This window comes from Acipenser ruthenus, chromosome 10 (genome assembly GCF_902713425.1).
Source record: "Acipenser ruthenus chromosome 10, fAciRut3.2 maternal haplotype, whole genome shotgun sequence".
Classification (NCBI taxonomy): Eukaryota; Metazoa; Chordata; class Actinopteri; order Acipenseriformes; family Acipenseridae; genus Acipenser; species Acipenser ruthenus.
The window spans coordinates 22,555,150-22,579,922 of NC_081198.1; the positions used below are offsets into that span (position 1 = coordinate 22,555,150).

General features: G+C 49.2%; 7 non-coding genes and 2 pseudogenes across 7 annotated transcripts; all 9 read right to left on the bottom strand.

Annotated features, from left to right (window-relative positions):
* Window positions 1-6,679: 6,679 nt before the first annotated feature.
* LOC131738422 (U2 spliceosomal RNA) lies at window positions 6,680-6,849 on the bottom strand (annotated as a pseudogene).
* Window positions 6,850-13,892: 7,043 nt separating this feature from the next.
* On the bottom strand, window positions 13,893-14,083 carry LOC131738260 (U2 spliceosomal RNA). The gene has a single exon (XR_009329824.1). It is a non-coding gene; the product is annotated as a U2 spliceosomal RNA (small nuclear RNA).
* Window positions 14,084-14,681: 598 nt separating this feature from the next.
* Window positions 14,682-14,872, bottom strand: LOC131738296 (U2 spliceosomal RNA). The gene has a single exon (XR_009329860.1). It is a non-coding gene; the product is annotated as a U2 spliceosomal RNA (small nuclear RNA).
* Window positions 14,873-15,470: 598 nt separating this feature from the next.
* LOC131739090 (U2 spliceosomal RNA) lies at window positions 15,471-15,661 on the bottom strand. Its single transcript, XR_009330257.1, has one exon. It is a non-coding gene; the product is annotated as a U2 spliceosomal RNA (small nuclear RNA).
* A 592-nt stretch (window positions 15,662-16,253) lies between these two features.
* Window positions 16,254-16,444, bottom strand: LOC131739091 (U2 spliceosomal RNA). Its single transcript, XR_009330258.1, has one exon. It is a non-coding gene; the product is annotated as a U2 spliceosomal RNA (small nuclear RNA).
* A 583-nt stretch (window positions 16,445-17,027) lies between these two features.
* On the bottom strand, window positions 17,028-17,160 carry LOC131738846 (U2 spliceosomal RNA; annotated as a pseudogene).
* A 5,346-nt stretch (window positions 17,161-22,506) lies between these two features.
* On the bottom strand, window positions 22,507-22,697 carry LOC131738297 (U2 spliceosomal RNA). Its single transcript, XR_009329861.1, has one exon. It is a non-coding gene; the product is annotated as a U2 spliceosomal RNA (small nuclear RNA).
* Window positions 22,698-23,285: 588 nt separating this feature from the next.
* On the bottom strand, window positions 23,286-23,476 carry LOC131739225 (U2 spliceosomal RNA). The gene has a single exon (XR_009330392.1). It is a non-coding gene; the product is annotated as a U2 spliceosomal RNA (small nuclear RNA).
* Window positions 23,477-24,066: 590 nt separating this feature from the next.
* Window positions 24,067-24,257, bottom strand: LOC131739092 (U2 spliceosomal RNA). Its single transcript, XR_009330259.1, has one exon. It is a non-coding gene; the product is annotated as a U2 spliceosomal RNA (small nuclear RNA).
* Between the last annotated feature and the right edge of the window lie 516 nt (window positions 24,258-24,773).

Genomic DNA, 24,773 nt, shown 5'->3' on the forward strand with positions numbered 1-24,773 from the left:
TTCTAAAATTTTAAAACACTTAAAATGTAACTTTTAATAGTTTACATTAAAAATCTTAAAGATACATAAAACAAAACAAAACAAAATCAAATAAAACATTCAAATTAAATCAAAGGTCCATAAAACTGAAACAAAAAGACTACATAAAACCAGGGCACCGTTGAAAAACGGTCATGCCAGCTAAAAAGGGCGGAATGCTGGCATGACAAAATAAATAAAAGGCTTAGCGGTGCCCCGTAGTCCCGCTCCTAGGAGCTAGCGGTTCCAGTTTTTTCCTTTATTCCATCTTCACGTCCTGAAGTCCGGCGATCCTCCACTCCGCGCAGGCCTTGTCCTTCCCGAGGGTCCGGATGTCCAGAATTACAAAGTCCTTGATAAGAGTTTGTGCCCTTCTGGTCGTGGTGATAGTGTCTAGCTCCTGCTTGTGATAGACACAGACGTTACGGCCTTCCCACAGGATCTGCTTGACAACATTGATGACACGCCAAACGCACTTAGCTGTGCTGGTAGTGATTCCTCCCGCAGGCCCATAGAGCACAGTCTCAGCGGTCATCTTGGCCGTGTCAGCAAACCTGTTTAGGAAGACAGAGACAGAGAGCCAGACACTGCCAGCCACATCACACTCCCAGAAGATATGGGCTGGTGTTTCTCTCTTGCGGCACTTTGCATAGGGGCATGTTTCTACTTGGGCTAGTCCCCTCCTGAACATGAACGCTCGAGTGGGGAGTGCACTGTGGACGGTGTTCCATGCTATATCCTTCTGGACATTACTGAGGCAGCTGTGAGACACATTCTCCCAGATTTTTTGGCTTTGGGTGAGGGAGAAAGTAGCTACTTTTTCAATTTCCTGGGAACCGGCAAGATATTTAGTTACAGCCTTGTATTCCCAGGAGGCCAATTTTGCTTTATCTAAGCCCAATTTATATATAGTGTCCCTTAAGGTTCTATAATACAATGGGGGGTCCCAGGAGTACGGCACGGTGTTATCAATAGTGCAGAGGCCCAAGGCCCTGAGACAGGTGGCAAAATAGAAACGATTCATGTAACATACCTTCCTGTCCAGGGCCTGGATGTTCTTGATAGTTTGCGTGAGCCCCTGCACTCGGGTGAGCTGCACAACGTCCGGGACCCCCTTACCTCCCTTCTTGTCGGCTTTACTCAGAGTGGCTCGTTTTACCCTCTCCATCTTGCTGCCCCAGATAAAGCGGTGGATAATGCGGTCCACCACTTTTTTGGTGGTCCTGTCTGGGGGAAAGATTTTTCCTACATAAGAGAGGATGGGGAACAGTATAGACTTGGTTATTAATACTCTACCCGTCATTGTTAAGGATCTTGTGCTCCATCCGCCAATCTTTTTACGGACCTGGTTAATGGCCGCCGTCCAGCTCTGGGCCCCCGAGCTATTGTTCTCGAAAATGAGGCCCAGAATCTTGATTTTGTCCTTTTTGACAGGGTACATGTCCGACAGTTCCCTATCTACCTGCCAATTTTTAGACACGTAGACTTCGCTCTTGGACTTATTAATCACTGCCCCGGTCGCCGTGCAGTACTTCTCAAGGATATTACTAATCCGAGGTACCGACGATGTGTTGGTGCAAATGAGTGACACATCGTCCATATATGCTGTTGTTTTGACCTGGACCCCGTTGGATCCAGGCAGCTGGAAACCAGTTATATTGGTATCCCTACGAATTGCCTGCAGGAGGGGTTCAATGCACACGACATATAGCAGTGGGGATAGTGGGCAACCCTGTCTGACCCCTGACTGGATAGATATTTTACCAGTCAGGTGCCTGTTCACCAAGACTCGGGTACTAATGTTTGTATATATGGTTTTAACCCACTCCCTAAGTCCAGGAGCGAATTTCATCTGGTCCATCACTTTGTACATATATTCATGGCTTACCCTATCGAACGCCTTCTCCTGGTCAAGGTTGAACAGGCAGAGGGGATGGTTCCGTTCTCTAGAATAAGCCAGAATGTCCCTTGTTAACATTAAAATATCCGTGATGGACCTCCCTGGGACGCCACAAGCCTGGTCGGGGCCAATGACCAAAGGGAGGTGTACTTGTAGCCGGAGCATCAGAGCTTTGGCTAGTATCTTGTAATCCACGCAAAGGAGGCTGATTGGGCGCCAATTCCGTAGATCTTTAACTTCCCCTTTCTTATGAAGGAGAGTAATTACACTCTCCCGCATAGAAGGGCCCAACCGCTTCTCCCTGTAGACCGCTCTGTAGACCTCCGCTAAATGGACTTTTAGCGTGTCCCAAAAAAGATGGTAATACTCACCCGGGATGCCATCTGGACCTGGCGTCTTACCGGTGTTCATGGTCTTAACCGCCTGGGTGAGCTCCTCCAGCGTGAGTTCTGGGTCCTTCTCCTCCTCCTCGTCGTCCCGCACTGAGTCAGGCTCCAACTGGCTCAGGAACCACTCTATCAGGGTGTCATCTGTAGCTTTGATGTTATACAGGTCCCTATAGAAGTTCTCTACCACTTTTTTCACTCCCTCACTATCCTCTACTATCCTCCCCCTGCTGTCGAGCATGGAGGACATCAAGTGCCGCTTCTCCCTCGTTTTCTGGAAGAAGAAGCGAGTACACTTTTCGTCTTCCTCCATTTTTTGCACTTTTGCATTGTGCATGACCTTTCGTTGTTCCTCCCTACAAAGCACTGAAAGATCTAGCTTGGTCTGGGCTATCTCGTCGCTTACAGGGAACCCCCGAAGCTGAAGCAGGCTCAGACGCTGGAGGGCAGCATTCAGGTATTTATATTTGGCTCTCCTTTCTTTTGCTTTCCTCTTGCCTGCTGCTATGAAATAACCCTTAGTTCTCATTTTGACCATCTCCCACCACTCTATAGGGGAGTTGAATAGGTCACGCAAAGTGGTCCACTCAACAAGCCTGCTCTTATAGGCTGCAGCTATGGAGGGGTCATCGAGTAAGGAGGTGTTTAATTTCCAGACCCCTGACCCCATCTGGGAGGTCTGAGGGACCTGCAATGTTACCTGCAGGAGCCTATGGTCAGAGAAGAAGACGGCCTGGGTGTCTACTGCCGTCTTCGTAAGGGAGCTGGTATGCAGGACGAGATCTATACAGGAGAAGGAGGTCCCAGATGAGCTCACCCAGGTAAAGGGAGGCACCAGGTCCTTACCTGCATCACACAGGGAGAAATCAGATATTACGGAGGACAAAACTCTACTAGAGCGGTCGTTGCGTGGCCTGCTCCGGTCTACGTCCCTCAGAGCACAATTGAAGTCACCTGACACGATGACGGGTACGTTCCCCAGCAGGAGTGGACGCAGCTGTGGAAAAAATTGAACTCTTTCGTTTTGGTTAGTGGGTGCATAGACATTGACCAGTCTGAGGGGAGTGTTGTTGTATGTCACATCCACGCTCAGAATTCTACCAGGTTCTACCTCCCTGCTGCTGCGGGAGGTAATAAAAGGGTTTTTAAACAAGATACCTACTCCGTCGGCTCTGGCTATGTTGGAGCCCGACCAGAAGGAGTCCCCCAGGGTCCAACTCTCCTTCAGGTCCCTATAATCATGGCTCGATGAAATACCACACTCCTGCAGAAAGATGAGATCTGCTTTCAAGTTAGCTAGATAGTTTAGTACATCAAATCTTTTTTGTGTCTCCCTGATGCTCCTGACATTAACAGACACACATATCAGGGCCATCAGGGTAGCTAACAAGAAAAGGAGTCGCTGCGTCCACCCCATAGCGACTATGATTGGGAGGTCGGGACACTCTTCCTACTCTTAGCTCTACGCTTGCTTCGAGGGGGCTTGGGCTTATTTGCAACTCCCATCACCCCTGAGAAGGTACTCACTGCTGCCTCGTCCAAGAAGGCACCATCTTTATATGCACAGTACGTGGAGTTGTTTGGGCTATTCAACTCCCCACAAGGTAAGTCTGGTGGAACTTGCTCAGGGCCCCTCGGAACGTGTGGGACAGCTTTGTCCTGGGGTGGGGTTATGACAGACAGCATTCTTTGGCTGTTACCGTCTGCTGAATTGGAGCTGTTAGCAGACTTCTGGCTTACCGCGTCCAGGGGTATTCCCATGTCCTCCAGTGCTGTATCTAGGAGGACCTCTAGGGGGCCCCTGGTTTTGCCCATACAAGGGAGGGGGTCAAGGATGCTTTGAAGGGAGGCCCTTCGCTTGAAGAGGGTCATTGCTACCGAGGTACTGCTGGTCAGGGAAGGTGTTGACCCCGACCTCTCCCTCGGTGCATTAGTGAACACCTCTTCTGCGAGGTGTGCTAGGGTTTGTGCCAACGACTGGGAAGGCTGGCTGGGGATGCCCTGGCTGGCTGCTACCTGCCCACTAGACGGCAGTGTAGCCGTCCCACTCTCCTCCGTCTCTGCCTGCGAGGGCAAGACTGGGGACTTTGTGTGGACATTATCTGGTTTTGGATCTATGGGGGCCACCTGCAACTTGCTGTCTTTGATCTTGATCTTCTTTCTTTTCCCCCCATCGTCTCTACCCTTTCTTTTCCCCACCCTCTGCTGGTTCTTCATTCCCTTCCCCTCCTTTTCACTCTCACTTTCACTGTCGCTTTCGCTTTCCTCCCCCACGGACTCAATCCTTATGGCGTCATAACGAGAGCCGAGGGGGAGTGCTGGCGCTGAGAGGGCCCTACTCAGGGGGGGGCTGCTGCTGGGTCCGGGCTCCCTCCCTGCCTCGTGTTCTGTATCAGAGGAGCTACTGGAGGAGCTAGTGGAGTAGCTGTTGTACTCTCTCTCTGGGCTGGGGGAAGGGGTCCTCGTAAAACGGGACATGTCTCGGGGGCGGGGGGGTGAGTGGGGTGCTGGTGATGATGGTGGTGCTGGAGTCTGGGTTTTGGATACTGTTGGTGGTGATGTGGACTGATATTTGTTATTTGTTCCCTCTTCCTGCTCAGGCCTAGGCTTGTTCGTATTTGCCTTGCTGGCTCTGGCCATGTTGGCATAGGAAGAGGGGCAGTCCTTAAACAGGTGCCCCTTCTTTCCACACAAATTGCACTGCCTCTCTTCTCTGCAGTGGCTGGTCTCGTGGGGGGCGCCGCAGTTCCTGCACTTGACTACAGTACATGCGGCCGCCAGGTGTCCTAATTCCCCACATTTCCTGCAGAGTTTTGGCATCCCATTATAGAATACCAGCCCTCTGTTGGGCCCTAACACTATGGAGTTTGGAATGTGGCGGACGCCTCCAATGCCCGATGGATCAACATTAAGGCGTACCAGCCACTTTCTGGCTCCTGTCCAAACCCCATCTTCGTCTGTAATTTTCCTCCCTTCTGATGACACCCTCCCATAGCGGTTAAGCCATGTTGTAATATCATAGTCGCTAACAGCCTCATTGAAAAATTGGACAGTAACAACTTTCATTTCTCTGTCTGTCAGTGCATCCACACAAAATTCTTTGTATGGAGCGAGATATTTATTCTCCCCCCAAAAGGACCACATTTCTTGTAACTTTTGGGGGTTCCTAAAACTGACCTCAAACACTTCCTTAAGCCCTGGCAATTTCACCAAACAATTCAAGTCAGAAGGGGAAAAACCCATACCCCTCTGAAGAATGGTCCGGCTGAACTCCAGTCTCGTCAGTCCTGGTTCCGTTTCATCTTGCTTGTTTCTTGTGAAGCGCACCGCATTGTGCCTCCTGGTTTCCTGGGTTGGCCGGAACGCCATCCTTCAGCTGGCTCCTCCGATTGGGGTGGGAGAAGCCTCTGGACGTCCGGGTTGTCTCTCTCTACGGAAAAGAGACAACGTAAGCAGCAAATCTGGGCAGTTGAAGGAACTATTACTTTAGTCCCTGAGGAGATGGTCGCCTCGCAAGAGGGACCCCCTCCCCAGGTGAACGGTGTCCTTCCCTGGCGGAGTAGGGGGCGCTGCTTGGCACCGAGACCACGTAGGAAGAATCGTGGCTGTGACGCCTCCTCGGGGTCCGGGGCCGCCCTCTGCTCCTCCCAGATGGCGCCCTCTGCTGGGCGCCTGCTGCTCTCTCGGTCTGGATCTCGATTACAATCAAGGGCTGGGGATGAGGTCGTCTAGGTCATCAAAGGGTCCTCAAAGGTCGTCTGGATGGTAGGTCCTCCTTCTCTCTAACTCCAGGAACGTCTGGAAAAGCCGGAACCGCCTGAAAAAGAAAAAACTGCTCTCAACAGTCAACAAAATCTTGAAAGACCCTCGGCCTGGATTGGGAAAGCCAAAACCAGACTGAGCATTAGTCTTCCAAAAAGTTGCCGAGCTGAAGAAAGCCAGTCAAAAATAAAAAAAATTCTGTTCCTCCTCACCCGAACAAACCTCTCACAGACCCTCGGAGGGAGCGGGCAATGCCACTACCCTCTAAGCCTTAGTCTTAGAAAGATTTATTCGAACTGAAGAGAAGCCAGAGTATATGGCTGGCTAAGAAGGACCTGGCATAGGGACATGTTCCACCACACTTGTCTGGTTAGCTGCATGCTCCCAGGAAACAAACTGCTGCTGTCTACATCATCATCACATGTGAATAAAAGAAAGAAAGACAGCAAGAAAGAAAGAGAGAAAGAAAGAGAAAGAAAGAAAGAGAGAAAGAAAAAAAAAAAGAAGTAAAACGTTGGGAAAACTTGCATCAACACTGGCACTCTCCCTCCAGCAGGGGTAGACAAAATGCTCACAGGAGAGATCCAGATCTGACTTTGACCAACGTTAGAGAAAGGTGTGCACCATTCCCGGAGGTACTGCAATACCGGGCCGATGCGTGGAGTGGACGGAGCAAGCCCCTGTTCCATCTCCCGATTCCAAAAATCAATTTAATATATGGTCCCCTGATAGGGGACGTATCAGATATTAAACTGATAAGAACAGATACTCTTTTATTGAGATTTTACATTTTTTACATTTACACCCATTCGTTTTTTCATTCATTTTACATTTCTTTTAAAGATGACATTCATGCATACAGACATACATTTTGTTTTAAAAGCATTTAAAATACATTTAAAAACACCAAGACAATTGTGCTTTGTACATGGTTAAAACAGACACAGATTAAAATCAACATGAAAAAAACCTGTGCTGTTTTAAAAGTGACTGGAAAAAAAGAACCATCTATAAAAAACCAGTGCTTGTGAGGGCCGGGGAGTGCTCTCTAAAAAAGTGAACATAAACCTAGATCTAAAACAGGGACAGGGGAAAAGGGACAGTGTATAAACAGTGAGTTAAAATTCTAAAATTTTAAAACACTTAAAATGTAACTTTTAATAGTTTACATTAAAAATCTTAAAGATACATAAAACAAAACAAAACAAAATCAAATAAAACATTCAAATTAAATCAAAGGTCCATAAAACTGAAACAAAAAGACTACATAAAACCAGGGCACCGTTGAAAAACGGTCATGCCAGCTAAAAAGGGCGGAATGCTGGCATGACAAAATAAATAAAAGGCTTAGCGGTGCCCCGTAGTCCCGCTCCTAGGAGCTAGCGGTTCCAGTTTTTTCCTTTATTCCATCTTCACGTCCTGAAGTCCGGCGATCCTCTACTCCGCGCAGGCCTTGTCCTTCCCAAGGGTCCGGATGTCCAGAATTACAAAGTCCTTGATAAGAGTTTGTGCCCTTCTGGTCGTGGTGATAGTGTCTAGCTCCTGCTTGTGATAGACACAGACGTTACGGCCTTCCCACAGGATCTGCTTGACAACATTGATGACACGCCAAACGCACTTAGCTGTGCTGGTAGTGATTCCTCCCGCAGGCCCATAGAGCACAGTCTCAGCGGTCATCTTGGCCGTGTCAGCAAACCTGTTTAGGAAGACAGAGACAGAGAGCCAGACACTGCCAGCCACATCACACTCCCAGAAGATATGGGCTGGTGTTTCTCTCTTGCGGCACTTTGCATAGGGGCATGTTTCTACTTGGGCTAGTCCCCTCCTGAACATGAACGCTCGAGTGGGGAGTGCACTGTGGACGGTGTTCCATGCTATATCCTTCTGGACATTACTGAGGCAGCTGTGAGACACATTCTCCCAGATTTTTTGGCTTTGGGTGAGGGAGAAAGTAGCTACTTTTTCAATTTCCTGGGAACCGGCAAGATATTTAGTTACAGCCTTGTATTCCCAGGAGGCCAATTTTGCTTTATCTAAGCCCAATTTATATATAGTGTCCCTTAAGGTTCTATAATACAATGGGGGGTCCCAGGAGTACGGCACGGTGTTATCAATAGTGCAGAGGCCCAAGGCCCTGAGACAGGTGGCAAAATAGAAACGATTCATGTAACATAACTTCCTGTCCAGGGCCTGGATGTTCTTGATAGTTTGCGTGAGCCCCTGCACTCGGGTGAGCTGCACAACGTCCGGGACCCCCTTACCTCCCTTCTTGTCGACTTTACTCAGAGTGGCTCGCTTTACCCTCTCCATCTTGCTGCCCCAGATAAAGCGGTGGATAATGTGGTCCACCACTTTTTTGGTGGTCCTGTCTGGGGGAAAGATTTTTCCTACATAAGAGAGGATGGGGAACAGTATAGACTTGGTTATTAGTACTCTACCCGTCATTGTTAAGGATCTTGTGCTCCATCCGCCAATCTTTTTACGGACCTGGTTAATGGCCGCCGTCCAGCTCTGGGCCCCCGAGCTATTGTTCTCGAAAATGAGGCCCAGAATCTTGATTTTGTCCTTTTTGACAGAGTACATGTCCGACAGTTCCCTATCTACCTGCCAATTTTTAGACACGTAGACTTCGCTCTTGGACTTATTAATCACTGCCCCGGTCGCCGTGCAGTACTTCTCAAGGATATTACTAATCCGAGGTACCGACGATGTGTTGGTGCAAATGAGTGACACATCGTCCATATATGCTGTTGTTTTGACCTGGACCCCGTTGGATCCAGGCAGCTGGAAACCAGTTATATTGGTATCCCTACGAATTGCCTGCAGGAGGGGTTCAATGCACACGACATATAGCAGTGGGGATAGTGGGCAACCCTGTCTGACCCCTGACTGGATAGATATTTTACCAGTCAGGTGCCTGTTCACCAAGACTCGGGTACTAATGTTTGTATATATGGTTTTAACCCACTCCCTAAGTCCAGGAGCGAATTTCATCTGGTCCATCACTTTGTACATATATTCATGGCTTACCCTATCGAACGCCTTCTCCTGGTCAAGGTTGAACAGGCAGAGGGGATGGTTCCGTTCTCTAGAATAAGCCAGAATGTCCCTTGTTAACATTAAAATATCCGTGATGGACCTCCCTGGGACGCCACAAGCCTGGTCAGGGCCAATGACCAAAGGGAGGTGTACTTGTAGCCGGAGCATCAGAGCTTTGGCTAGTATCTTGTAATCCACGCAAAGGAGGCTGATTGGGCGCCAATTCCGTAGATCTTTAACTTCCCCTTTCTTATGAAGGAGAGTAATTACACTCTCCCGCATAGAAGGGCCCAACCGCTTCTCCCTGTAGACCGCTCTGTAGACCTCCGCTAAATGGACTTTTAGCATGTCCCAAAAAAGATGGTAATACTCACCCGGGATGCCATCTGGACCTGGCGTCTTACCGGTGTTCATGGTCTTAACCGCCTGGGTGAGCTCCTCCAGCGTGAGTTCTGGGTCCTTCTCCTCCTCCTCGTCGTCCCGCACTGAGTCAGGCTCCAACTGGCTCAGGAACCACTCTATCAGGGTGTCATCTGTAGCTTTGATGTTATATAGGTCCCTATAGAAGTTCTCTACCACTTTTTTCACTCCCTCACTATCCTCTACTATCCTCCCCCTGCTGTCGAGCATGGAGGACATCAAGTGCCGCTTCTCCCTCGTTTTCTGGAAGAAGAAGCGAGTACACTTTTCGTCTTCCTCCATTTTTTGCACTTTTGCATTGTGCATGACCTTTCGTTGTTCCTCCCTACAAAGCACTGAAAGATCTAGCTTGGTCTGGGCTATCTCGTCGCTTACAGGGAACCCCCGAAGCTGAAGCAGGCTCAGATGCTGGAGGGCAGCATTCAGGTGTTTATATTTGGCCCTCCTTTCTTTTGCTTTCCTCTTGCCTGCTGCTATGAAATAACCCTTAGTTCTCATTTTGACCATCTCCCACCACTCTATAGGGGAGTTGAATAGGTCACGCAAAGTGGTCCACTCAACAAGCCTGCTCTTATAGGCTGCAGCTATGGAGGGGTCATCGAGTAAGGAGGTGTTTAATTTCCAGACCCCTGACCCCATCTGGGAGGTCTGAGGGACCTGCAATGTTACCTGCAGGAGCCTATGGTCAGAGAAGAAGACGGCCTGGGTGTCTACTGCCGTCTTCGTAAGGGAGCTGGTATGCAGGACGAGATCTATACGGGAGAAGGAGGTCCCAGATGAGCTCACCCAGGTAAAGGGAGGCACCAGGTCCTTACCTGCATCACACAGGGAGAAATCAAATATTACGGAGGACAAAACTCTACTAGAGCGGTCGTTGCGTGGCCTGCTCCGGTCTACGTCCCTCAGAGCACAATTGAAGTCACCTGACACGATGACGGGTACGTTCCCCAGCAGGAGTGGACGCAGCTGTGGAAAAAATTGAACTCTTTCGTTTTGGTTAGTGGGTGCGTAGACATTGACCAGTCTGAGGGGAGTGTTGTTGTATGTCACATCCACGCTCAGAATTCTACCAGGTTCTACCTCCCTGCTGCTGCGGGAGGTAATAAATGGGTTTTTAAACAGGATACCTACTCCGTCGGCTCTGGCTATGTTGGAGCCCGACCAGAAGGAGTCCCCCAGGGTCCAACTCTCCTTCAGGTCCCTATAATCAGGGCTCGACGAAATACCACACTCCTGCAGAAAGATGAGATCTGCTTTCAAGTTAGCTAGATAGTTTAGTACATCAAATCTTTTTTGTGTCTCCCTGATGCTCCTGACATTAACAGACACACATATCAGGGCCATCAGGGTAGCTAACAAGAAAAGGAGTCGCTGCGTCCACCCCATAGCGACTATGATTGGGAGGTCGGGACACTCTTCCTACTCTTAGCTCTACGCTTGCTTCGAGGGGGCTTGGGCTTATTTGCAACTCCCATCACCCCTGAGAAGGTACTCACTGCTGCCTCGTCCAAGAAGGCACCGTCTTTATATGCACAGTACGTGGAGTTGTTGGGGTTATTCAACTCCCCACAAGGTAAGTCTGGTGGAACTTGCTCAGGGCCCCTCGGAACGTGTGGGTCAGCTTTGTCCTGGGGGGGGGTTATGACAGACAGCATTCTTTGGCTGTTACCGTCTGTTGAATTGGAGCTGTTAGCAGACTTCTGGCTTACCGCGTCCAGGGGTATTCCCATGTCCTCCAGTGCTGTATCTAGGAGGACCTCTAGGGGGCCCCTGGTTTTGCCCATACAAGGGAGGGGGTCAAGGATGCTTTGAAGGGAGGCCCTTCGCTTGAAGAGGGTCATTGCTACCGAGGTACTGCTGGTCAGGGAAGGTGTTGACCCCGACCTCTCCCTCGGTGCATTAGTGAACACCTCTTCTGCGAGGTGTGCTAGGGTTTGTGCCAACGACTGGGAAGGCTGGCTGGGGATGCCCTGGCTGGCTGCTACCTGCCCACTAGGCGGCAGTGTAGCCGTCCCACTCGCCTCCGTCTCTGCCTGCGAGGGCAAGACTGGGGACTTTGTGTGGACATTAGCTGGTTTTGGATCTATGGGGGCCACCTGCAACTTGCTGTCTTTGATCCTGATCTTCTTTCTTTTCCCCCCCTCGTCTCTACCCTTTCTTTTCCCCACCCTCTGCTGGTTCTTCACTCCCTTCCCCTCCTTCTCACTCTCACTTTCACTGTCGCTTTTGCTTTCCTCCCCCACGGACTCAATCCTTATGGCGTCATAACGAGAGCCGAGGGGGAGTGCTGGCGCTGAGAGGGCCCTACTCAGGGGGGGGCCGCTGCTGGGTCCGGGCTCCCTCCCTGACTCGTGTTCTGCATCAGAGGAGCTACTGGAGGAGCTAGTGGAGTGGCTGTTGTACTCTCTCTCTGGGCTGGGGGAAGGGGTCCTCGTAAAACGGGACATGTCTCGGGGGCGGGGGGGTGAGGGGGTGCTGGTGATGATGGTGGTGCTGGAGTCTGGGTCTTGGATACTGTTGGTGGTGATGTGGACTGATCTTTGTTACTTGCTCCCTCTTCCTGCTCAGGCCTAGGCTTGTTCATGTTTGCCTTGCTGGCTCTGGCCATGTTGGCATAGGAAGAGGGGCAGTCCTTAAACAGGTGCCCCTTCTTTCCACACAAATTGCACTGCCTCTCTTCTCTGCAGTGGCTGGTCTCGTGGGGGGCGCCGCAGTTCCTGCACTTGACTACAGTACATGCGGCCGCCAGGTGTCCTAATTCCCCACATTTCCTGCAGAGTTTTGGCATCCCATTATAGAATACCAGCCCTCTGTTGGGCCCTAACACTATGGAGTTTGGAATGTGGCGGACGCCTCCAATGCCCGATGGATCAACATTGAGGCGTACCAGCCACTTTCTGGCTCCTGTCCAAACCCCATCTTCGTCTGTAATTTTCCTCCCTTCTGATGACACCCTCCCATAGCGGTTAAGCCATGTTGTAATATCATAGTCGCTAACAGCCTCATTGAAAAATTGGACAGTAACAACTTTCATTTCTCTGTCTGTCAGTGCATCCACACAAAATTCTTTGTATGGAGCGAGATATTTATTCTCCCCCCAAAAGGACCACATTTCTTGTAACTTTTGGGGGTTCCTAAAACTGACCTCAAACACTTCCTTAAGCCCTGGCAATTTCACCAAACAATTCAAGTCAGAAGGGGAAAAACCCATACCCCTCTGAAGAATGGTCCGGCTGAACTCCAGTCTCGTCAGTCCTGGTTCCGTTTCATCTTGCTTGTTTCTTGTGAAGCGCACCGCATTGTGCCTCCTGGTTTCCTGGGTTGGCCAGAACGCCATCCTTCAGCTGGCTCCTCCGATTGGGGTGGGAGAAGCCTCTGGACGTCCGGGTTGTCTCTCTCTACGGAAAAGAGACAACGTAAGCAGCAAATCTGGGCAGTTGAAGGAACTATTACTTTAGTCCCTGAGGAGATGGTCGCCTCGCAAGACGGACCCCCTCCCCAGGTGAACGGTGTCCTTCCCTGGCGGAGTAGGGGGCGCTGCTTGGCACCGAGACCACGTAGGAAGAATCGTGGCTGTGACGCCTCCTCGGGGTCCGGGGCCGCCCTCTGCTCCTCCCAGATGGCGCCCTCTGCTGGGCGCCTGCTGCTCTCTCGGTCTGGATCTCGATTACAATCAAGGGCTGGGGATGAGGTCGTCTAGGTCATCAAAGGGTCCTCAAAGGTCGTCTGGATGGTAGGTCCTCCTTCTCTCTAACTCCAGGAACGTCTGGAAAAGCCGGAACCGCCTGAAAAAGAAAAAAACGGGAACCGCCTGAAAAAGAAAAAACTGCTCTCAACAGTCAACAAAATCTTGAAAGACCCTCGGCCTGGATTGGGCAAGCCAAAACCAGACTGAGCATTAGTCTTCCAAAAAGTTGCCGAGCTGAAGAAAGCCAGTCAAAAATAAAAAAAATTCTGTTCCTCCTCACCCGAACAAACCTCTCACAGACCCTCGGAGGGAGCGGGCAATGCCACTACCCTCTAAGCCTTAGTCTTAGAAAGATTTATTCGAACTGAAGAGAAGCCAGAGTATATGGCTGGCTAAGAAGGACCTGGCATAGGGACATGTTCCACCACACTTGTCTGGTTAGCTGCATGCTCCCAGGAAACAAACTGCTGCTGTCTACATCATCATCACATGTGAATAAAAGAAAGAAAGACAGCAAGAAAGAAAGAGAGAAAGAAAGAGAAAGAAAGAAAGAGAGAAAGAAAAAAAAAGAAGTAAAACGGCGGGAAAACTTGCATCAACACTGGCACTCTCCCTCCAGCAGGGGTAGACAAAATGCTCACAGGAGAGATCCAGATCTGACTTTGACCAACGTTAGAGAAAGGTGTGCACTGTTCCCGGAGGTACTGCAATACCGGGCCGATGCGTGGAGTGGACGGAGCAAGCCCCTGTTCCATCTCCCGATTCCAAAAATCAATTTAATATATGGTCCCCTGATAGGGGACGTATCAGATATTAAACTGATAAGAACAGATACTACACTTGATCTTAGCCAAAAGGCCGAGAAGCGATGGCGACTTGGCCCTTGCCCGGGGCCCCCCAGCCCGGACGGCACAGGGGGATTCAAAGGTGGGTGCAAAATTCCAAGCACAAGCAGACCCCCAAAAAACGGGCTGTTGCTTCCAGAGGGGAAATGTGCAATTTAAGCAGGAGAAAACAAAACAAAGCAAAAACACACACATAACACCAAAAACAAAACATAAACTGGCGGAGTGCGTCTTACAAATAGTCATGCCAAGCTGCTATGCTGTGCAAGGTGCCTTGGGTAACTACAACTGTGCCTCGCTGGCTGGCTGGCTTGCTAAGAAGGTCCTGGCATAGGGACATGTTCCACCACACTTGTCTGGTTAGCTGCATGCTCCCAGGAAACAACCTGCTGCTGTCTACATCATCACCACATGTGAATAAAAGAAAGAAAGACAGCAAGAAAGAAAGAGAGAAAGAAAGAGAGAAAGAGAGAAAGAAAGAGAGAAAGAAAGAAAGAGAGAAAGAAAAAAAAAGAAGTAAAACGGCGGGAAAACTTGCATGAACACTGGCACTCTCCCTCCAGCAGGGGTAGACAAAATGCTCACAGGAGAGATCCAGATCTGACTTTGACCAACGTTAGAGAAAGGTGTGCACCGTTCCCGGAGGTACTGCAATACCGGGCCGATGCGTGGAGTGGACGGAGCAAGCCCCTGTTCCATCTCCCGATTCCAAAAATCAATTTAATATATGGTCCCATGATAGGGGACGTATCAGATATTAAACTGATAAGAACAGATACTACACTTGATCTTAGCCAAAAGGCCGAGAAGCGATGGCGACTTGGCCCTTGCCCGGGGCCCCCCAGCCCGGACGGCACAGGGGGATTCAAAGGTGGGTGCAAAATTCCAAGCACAAGCAGACCCCCAAAAAACGGGCTGTTGCTTCCAGAGGGGAAATGTGCAATTTAAGCAGGAGAAAACAAAACAAAGCAAAAACACACACATAACACCAAAAACAAAACATAAACTGGCGGAGTGCGTCTTACAAATAGTCATGCCAAGCTGCTATGCTGTGCAAGGTGCCTTGGGTAACTACAACTGTGCCTCGCTGGCTGGCTGGCTTGCTAAGAAGGTCCTGGCATAGGGACATGTTCCACCACACTTGTCTGGTTAGCTGCATGCTCCCAGGAAACAACCTGCTGCTGTCTACATCATCACCACATGTGAATAAAAGAAAGAAAGACAGCAAGAAAGAAAGAGAGAAAGAAAGAGAGAAAGAGAGAAAGAAAGAGAGAAAGAAAGAAAGAGAGAAAGAAAAAAAAAGAAGTAAAACGGCGGGAAAACTTGCATGAACACTGGCACTCTCCCTCCAGCAGGGGTAGACAAAATGCTCACAGGAGAGATCCAGATCTGACTTTGACCAACGTTAGAGAAAGGTGTGCACCGTTCCCGGAGGTACTGCAATACCGGGCCGATGCGTGGAGTGGACGGAGCAAGCCCCTGTTCCATCTCCCGATTCCAAAAATCAATTTAATATATGGTCCCCTGATAGGGGACGTATCAGATATTAAACTGATAAGAACAGATACTACACTTGATCTTAGCCAAAAGGCCGAGAAGCGATGGCGACTTGGCCCTTGCCCGGGGCCCCCCAGCCCGGACGGCACAGGGGGATTCAAAAGGTGGGTGCAAAATTCCAAGCACAAGCAGACCCCCAAAAAACGGGCTGCTGCTTCCAGAGGGGAAATGTGCAATTTAAGCAGGAGAAAACAAAACAAAGCAAAAACACACACATAACACCAAAAACAAAACATAAACTGGCGGAGTGCGTCTTACAAATAGTCATGCCAAGCTGCAATGCTGTACAAGGTGCCTTGGGTAACTACAACTGTGCCTCGCTGGCTGGCTGGCTTGCTAAGAAGGTCCTGGCATAGGGACATGTTCCACCACACTTGTCTGGTTAGCTGCATGCTCCCAGGAAACAACCTGCTGCTGTCTACATCATCACCACATGTGAATAAAAGAAAGAAAGACAGCAAGAAAGAAAGAGAGAAAGAAAGAGAGAAAGAAAGAGAGAAAGAAAGAAAGAGAGAAAGAAAAAAAAAAGAAGTAAAACGGCGGGAAAACTTGCATCAACACTGGCACTCTCCCTCCAGCAGGGGTAGACAAAATGCTCACAGGAGAGATCCAGATCTGACTTTGACCAACGTTAGAGAAAGGTGTGCACCGTTCCCGGAGGTACTGCAATACCGGGCCGATGCGTGGAGTGGACGGAGCAAGCCCCTGTTCCATCTCCCGATTCCAAAAATCAATTTAATATATGGTCCCCTGATAGGGGACGTATCAGATATTAAACTGATAAGAACAGATACTACACTTGATCTTAGCCAAAAGGCCGAGAAGCGATGGCGACTTGGCCCTTGCCCGGGGCCCCCCAGCCCGGACGGCACAGGGGGATTCAAAGGTGGGTGCAAAATTTCAAGCACAAGCAGACCCCAAAAAAACGGGCTGCTGCTTCCAGAGGGGAAATGTGCAATTTAAGCAGGAGAAAACAAAACAAAGCAAAAACACACACATAATACCAAAAACAAAACATAAACTGGCGGAGTGCGTCTTACAAATAGTCATGCCAAGCTGCTATGCTGTGCAAGGTGCCTTGGGTAACTACAACTGTGCCTCGCTGGCTGGCTGGCTTGCTAAGAAGGTCCTGGCATAGGGACATGTTCCACCACACTTGTCTGGTTAGCTGCATGCTCCCAGGAAACAACCTGCTGCTGTCTACATCATCACCACATGTGAATAAAAGAAAGAAAGACAGCAAGAAAGAAAGAGAGAAAGAAAGAGAGAAAGAGAGAAAGAAAGAGAGAAAGAAAAATAAAAGAAGTAAAACGGCGGGAAAACTTGCATCAACACTGGCACTCTCCCTCCAGCAGGGGTAGACAAAATGCTCACAGGAGAGATCCAGATCTGACTTTGACCAACGTTAGAGAAAGGTGTGCACCGTTCCCGGAGGTACTGCAATACCGGGCCGATGCGTGGAGTGGACGGAGCAAGCCCCTGTTCCATCTCCCGATTCCAAAAATCAATTTAATATATGGTCCCCTGATACTCTTTTATTGAGATTTTACATTTTTTACATTTACACCCATTCGTTTTTTCATTCATTTTACATTTCTTTTAAAGATGACATTCATGCATACAGACATACATTTTGTTTTAAAAGCATTTAAAATACATTTAAAAACACCAAGACAATTGTGCTTTGTACATGGTTAAAACAGACACAGATTAAAATCAACATGAAAAAAACCTGTGCTGTTTTAAAAGTGACTGGAAAAAAAGAACCATCTATAAAAAAACAGTGCTTGTGAGGGCCGGGGAGTGCTCTCTAAAAAAGTGAACATAAACCTAGATCTAAAACAGGGACAGGGGAAAAGGGACAGTGTATAAACAGTGAGTTAAAATTCTAAAATTTTAAAACACTTAAAATGTAACTTTTAATAGTTTACATTAAAAATCTTAAAGATACATAAAACAAAACAAAACAAAATCAAATAAAACATTCAAATTAAATCAAAGGTCCATAAAACTGAAACAAAAAGACTACATAAAACCAGGGCACCGTTGAAAAACGGTCATGCCAGCTAAAAAGGGCGGAATGCTGGCATGACAAAATAAATAAAAGGCTTAGCGGTGCCCCGTAGTCCCGCTCCTAGGAGCTAGCGGTTCCAGTTTTTTCCCTTATTCCATCTTCACGTCCTGAAGTCCGGCGATCCTCCACTCCGCGCAGGCCTTGTCCTTCCCGAGGGTCCGGATGTCCAGAATTACAAAGTCCTTGATAAGAGTTTGTGCCCTTCTGGTCGTGGTGATAGTGTCTAGCTCCTGCTTGTGATAGACACAGACGTTACGGCCTTCCCACAGGATCTGCTTGACAACATTGATGACACGCCAAACGCACTTAGCTGTGCTGGTAGTGATTCCTCCCGCAGGCCCATAGAGCACAGTCTCAGCGGTCATCTTGGCCGTGTCAGCAAACCTGTTTAGGAAGACAGAGACAGAGAGCCAGACACTGCCAGCCACATCACACTCCCAGAAGATATGGGCTGGTGTTTCTCTCTTGCGGCACTTTGCATAGGGGCATGTTTCTACTTGGGCTAGTCCCCTCCTGAACATGAACGCTCGAGTGGGGAGTGCACTGTGGACGGTGTTCCATGCTATATCCTTCTGGACATTACTGAGGCAGCTGTGAGACACATTCTCCCAGATTTTTTGGCTTTGGGTGAGGGAGAAAGTAGCTACTTTTTCAATTTCCTGGGAACCGGCAAGATATTTAGTTACAGCCTTGTATTCCCAGGAGGACAATTTTGCTTTATCTAAGCCCAATTTATATATAGTGTCCCTTAAGGTTCTATAATACAATGGGGGGTCCCAGGAGTACGGCACGGTGTTATCAATAGTGCAGAGGCCCAAGGCCCTGAGACAGGTGGCAAAATAGAAACGATTCATGTAACATACCTTCCTGTCCAGGGCCTGGATGTTCTTGATAGTTTGCGTGAGCCCCTGCACTCGGGTGAGCTGCACAACGTCCGGGACCCCCTTACCTCCCTTCTTGTCGGCTTTACTCAGAGTGGCTCGCTTTACCCTCTCCATCTTGCTGCCCCAGATAAAGCGGTGGATAATGCGGTCCACCACTTTTTTGGTGGTACTGTCTGGGGGAAAGATTTTTCCTACATAAGAGAGGATGGGGAACAGTATAGACTTGGTTATTAATACTCTACCCGTCATTGTTAAGGATCTTGTGCTCCATCCGCCAATCTTTTTACGGACCTGGTTAATGGCCGCCGTCCAGCTCTGGGCCCCCGAGCTATTGTTCTCGAAAATGAGGCCCAGAATCTTGATTTTGTCCTTTTTGACAGGGTACATGTCCGACAGTTCCCTATCTACCTGCCAATTTTTAGACACGTAGACTTCGCTCTTGGACTTATTAATCACTGCCCCGGTCGCCGTGCAGTACTTCTCAAGGATATTACTAATCCGAGGTACCGACGATGTGTTGGTGCAAATGAGTGACACATCGTCCATATATGCTGTTGTTTTGACCTGGACCCCGTTGGATCCAGGCAGCTGGAAACCAGTTATATTGGTATCCCTACGAATTGCCTGCAGGAGGGGTTCAATGCACACGACATATAGCAGTGGGGATAGTGGGCAACCCTGTCTGACCCCTGACTGGATAGATATTTTACCAGTCAGGTGCCTGTTCACCAAGACTCGGGTACTAATGTTTGTATATATGGTTTTAACCCACTCCCTAAGTCCAGGAGCGAATTTCATCTGGTCCATCACTTTGTACATATATTCATGGCTTACCCTATCGAACGCCTTCTCCTGGTCAAGGTTGAACAGGCAGAGGGGATGGTTCCGTTCTCTAGAATAAGCCAGAATGTCCCTTGTTAACATTAAAATATCCGTGATGGACCTCCCTGGGACGCCACAAGCCTGGTCGGGGCCAATGACCAAAGGGAGGTGTACTTGTAGCCGGAGCATCAGAGCTTTGGCTAGTATCTTGTAATCCACGCAAAGGAGGCTGATTGGGCGCCAATTCCGTAGATCTTTAACTTCCCCTTTCTTATGAAGGAGAGTAATTACACTCTCCCGCATAGAAGGGCCCAACCGCTTCTCCCTGTAGACCGCTCTGTAGACCTCCGCTAAATGGACTTTTAGCGTGTCCCAAAAAAGATGGTAATACTCACCCGGGATGCCATCTGGACCTGGCGTCTTACCGGTGTTCATGGTCTTAACCGCCTGGGTGAGCTCCTCCAGCGTGAGTTCTGGGTCCTTCTCCTCCTCCTCGTCGTCCCGCACTGAGTCAGGCTCCAACTGGCTCAGGAACCACTCTATCAGGGTGTCATCTGTAGCTTTGATGTTATACAGGTCCCTATAGAAGTTCTCTACCACTTTTTTCACTCCCTCACTATCCTCTACTATCCTCCCCCTGCTGTCGAGCATGGAGGACATCAAGTGCCGCTTCTCCCTCGTTTTCTGGAAGAAGAAGCGAGTACACTTTTCGTCTTCCTCCATTTTTTGCACTTTTGCATTGTGCATGACCTTTCGTTGTTCCTCCCTACAAAGCACTGAAAGATCTAGCTTGGTCTGGGCTATCTCGTCGCTTACAGGGAACCCCCGAAGCTGAAGCAGGCTCAGACGCTGGAGGGCAGCATTCAGGTATTTATATTTGGCTCTCCTTTCTTTTGCTTTCCTCTTGCCTGCTGCTATGAAATAACCCTTAGTTCTCATTTTGACCATCTCCCACCACTCTATAGGGGAGTTGAATAGGTCACGCAAAGTGGTCCACTCAACAAGCCTGCTCTTATAGGCTGCAGCTATGGAGGGGTCATCGAGTAAGGAGGTGTTTAATTTCCAGACCCCTGACCCCATCTGGGAGGTCTGAGGGACCTGCAATGTTACCTGCAGGAGCCTATGGTCAGAGAAGAAGACGGCCTGGGTGTCTACTGCCGTCTTCGTAAGGGAGCTGGTATGCAGGACGAGATCTATACGGGAGAAGGAGGTCCCAGATGAGCTCACCCAGGTAAAGGGAGGCACCAGGTCCTTACCTGCATCACACAGGGAGAAATCAGATATTACGGAGGACAAAACTCTACTAGAGCGGTCGTTGCGTGGCCTGCTCCGGTCTACGTCCCTCAGAGCACAATTGAAGTCACCTGACACGATGACGGGTACGTTCCCCAGCAGGAGTGGACACAGCTGTGGAAAAAATTGAACTCTTTCGTTTTGGTTAGTGGGTGCATAGACATTGACCAGTCTGAGGGGAGTGTTGTTGTATGTCACATCCACGCTCAGAATTCTACCAGGTTCTACCTCACTGCTGCTGCGGGAGGTAATAAATGGGTTTTTAAACAGGATACCTACTCCGTCGGCTCTGGCTATGTTGGAGCCCGACCAGAAGGAGTCCCCCAGGGTCCAACTCTCCTTCAGGTCCCTATAATCAGGGCTCGACGAAATACCACACTCCTGCAGAAAGATGAGATCTGCTTTCAAGTTAGCTAGATAGTTTAGTACATCAAATCTTTTTTGTGTCTCCCTGATGCTCCTGACATTAACAGACACACATATCAGGGCCATCAGGGTAGCTAACAAGAAAAGGAGTCGCTGCGTCCACCCCATAGCGACTATTATTGGGAGGTCGGGACACTCTTCCTACTCTTAGCTCTACGCTTGCTTCGAGGGGGCTTGGGCTTATTTGCAACTCCCATCACCCCTGAGAAGGTACTCACTGCTGCCTCGTCCAAGAAAGCACCGTCTTTATATGCACAGTATGTGGAGTTGTTGGGGCTATTCAACTCCCCACAAGGTAAGTCTGGTGGAACTTGCTCAGGGCCCCTCGGAACGTGTGGGTCAGCTTTGTCCTGGGGGGGGGTTATGACAGACAGCATTCTTTGGCTGTTACCGTCTGTTGAATTGGAGCTGTTAGCAGACTTCTGGCTTACCGCGTCCAGGGGTATTCCCATGTCCTCCAGTGCTGTATCTAGGAGGACCTCTAGGGGGCCCCTGGTTTTGCCCATACAAGGGAGGGGGTCAAGGATGCTTTGAAGGGAGGCCCTTCGCTTGAAGAGGGTCATTGCTACCGAGGTACTGCTGGTCAGGGAAGGTGTTGACCCCGACCTCTCCCTCGGTGCATTAGTGAACACCTCTTCTGCGAGGTGTGCTAGGGTTTGTGCCAACGACTGGGAAGGCTGGCTGGGGATGCCCTGGCTGGCTGCTACCTGCCCACTAGGCGGCAGTGTAGCCGTCCCACTCGCCTCCGTCTCTGCCTGCGAGGGCAAGACTGGGGACTTTGTGTGGACATTAGCTGGTTTTGGATCTATGGGGGCCACCTGCAACTTGCTGTCTTTGATCCTGATCTTCTTTCTTTTCCCCCCCTCGTCTCTACCCTTTCTTTTCCCCACCCTCTGCTGGTTCTTCACTCCCTTCCCCTCCTTCTCACTCTCACTTTCACTGTCGCTTTCGCTTTCCTCCCCCACGGACTCAATCCTTATGGCGTCATAACGAGAGCCGAGGGGGAGTGCAAGGTCATGCCAAGCTGCTATGCTGTGCAAGGTGCCTTGGGTAACTACAACTGTGCCTCGCTGGCTGGCTGGCTTGCTAAGAAGGTCCTGGCATAGGGACATGTTCCACCACACTTGTCTGGTTAGCTGCATGCTCCCAGGAGACAACCTGCTGCTGTCTACATCATCACCACATGTGAATAAAAGAAAGAAAGACAGCAAGAAATAGAGAAAGAAAGAGAGAAAGAGAGAAAGAAAGAGAGAAAGAAAGAAAGAGAGAAAGAAAAAAAAAAGAAGTAAAACAGCGGGAAAACTTGCATCAACACTGGCACTCTCCCTCCAGCAGGGGTAGACAAAATGCTCACAGGAGAGATCCAGATCTGACTTTGACCAACGTTAGAGAAAGGTGTGCACCGTTCCCGGAGGTACTGCAATACCGGGCCGATGCGTGGAGTGGACGGAGCAAGCCCCTGTTCCATCTCCCGATTCCAAAAATCAATTTAATATATGGTCCCATGATAGGGGACGTATCAGATATTAAACTGATAAGAACAGATACTACACTTGATCTTAGCCAAAAGGCCGAGAAGCGATGGCGACTTGGCCCTTGCCCGGGGCCCCCCAGCCCGGACGGCACAGGGGGATTCAAAGGTGGGTGCAAAATTCCAAGCACAAGCAGACCCCCAAAAAACGGGCTGCTGCTTCCAGAGGGGAAATGTTCAATTTAAGCAGGAGGAAACAAAACAAAGCAAAAACACACACATAACACCAAAAACAAAACATAAACTGGCGGAGTGCGTCTTACAAATAGTCATGCCAAGCTGCTATGCTGTGCAAGGTGCCTTGGGTAACTACAACTGTGCCTCGCTGGCTGGCTGGCTTGCTAAGAAGGTCCTGGCATAGGGACATGTTCCACCACACTTGTCTGGTTAGCTGCATGCTCCCAGGAAACAACCTGCTGCTGTCTACATCATCACCACATGTGAATAAAAGAAAGAAAGACAGCAAGAAAGAAAGAGAGAAAGAAAGAGAGAAAGAGAGAAAGAAAGAGAGTAAGAAAAAAAAAAGAAGTAAAACGGCGGGAAAACTTGCATCAAGTAGACAAATGTAGACAAATGTAGACAAATGTAGACAAAATGCTCACAGGAGAGATCCAGATCTGACTTTGACCAACGTTAGAGAAAGGTGTGCACCGTTCCCGGAGGTACTGCAATACCGGGCCGATGCATGGAGTGGACGGAGCAAGCCCCTGTTCCATCTCCCGATTCCAAAAATCAATTTAATATATGGTCCCCTGATAGGGGACGTATCAGATATTAAACTGATAAGAACAGATACTACACTTGATCTTAGCCAAAAGGCCGAGAAGCGATGGCGACTTGGCCCTTGCCCGGGGCCCCCCAGCCCGGACGGCACAGGGGGATTCAAAGGTGGGTGCAAAATTCCAAGCACAAGCAGACCCCCAAAAAACGGGCTGCTGCTTCCAGAGGGGAAATGTGCAATTTAAGCAGGAGCAAACAAAACAAAGCAAAAACACACACATAACACCAAAAACAAAACATAAACTGGCGGAGTGCGTCTTACAAATAGTCATGCCAAGCTGCTATGCTGTGCAAGGTGCCTTGGGTAACTACAACTGTGCCTCGCTGGCTGGCTGGCTTGCTAAGAAGGTCCTGGCATAGGGACATGTTCCACCACACTTGTCTGGTTAGCTGCATGCTCCCAGGAAACAACCTGCTGCTGTCTACATCATCACCACATGTGAATAAAAGAAAGAAAGACAGCAAGAAAGAGAGAAAGAAAGAGAGAAAGAAAGAGAGAAAGAGAGAAAGAAAGAGAGAAAGAAAAAAAAAGAAGTAAAACGGCGGGAAAACTTGCATCAACACTGGCACTCTCCCTCCAGCAGGGGTAGACAAAATGCTCACAGGAGAGATCCAGATCTGACTTTGACCAACGTTAGAGAAAGGTGTGCACCGTTCCCGGAGGTACTGCAATACCGGGCCGATGCGTGGAGTGGACGGAGCAAGCCCCTGTTCCATCTCCCGATTCCAAAAATCAATTTAATATATGGTCCCCTGATAGGGGACGTATCAGATATTAAACTGATAAGAACAGATACTACACTTGATCTTAGCCAAAAGGCCGAGAAGCGATGGCGACTTGGCCCTTGCCCGGGGCCCCCCAGCCCGGACGGCACAGGGGGATTCAAAGGTGGGTGCAAAATTCCAAGCACAAGCAGACCCCCAAAAAACGGGCTGCTGCTTCCAGAGGGGAAATGTGCAATTTAAGCAGGAGAAAACAAAACAAAGCAAAAACACACACATAACACCAAAAACAAAACATAAACTGGCGGAGTGCGTCTTACAAATAGTCATGCCAAGCTGCTATGCTGTGCAAGGTGCCTTGGGTAACTACAACTGTGCCTCGCTGGCTGGCTGGCTTGCTAAGAAGGTCCTGGCATAGGGACATGTTCCACCACACTTGTCTGGTTAGCTGCATGCTCCCAGGAAACAAACTGCTGCTGTCTACATCATCACCACATGTGAATAAAAGAAAGAAAGACAGCAAGAAAGAAAGAGAGAAAGAAAGAGAGAAAGAGAGAAAGAAAGAGAGAAAGAAAGAAAGAGAGAAAGAAAAAAAAAGAAGTAAAACGGCGGGAAAACTTGCATG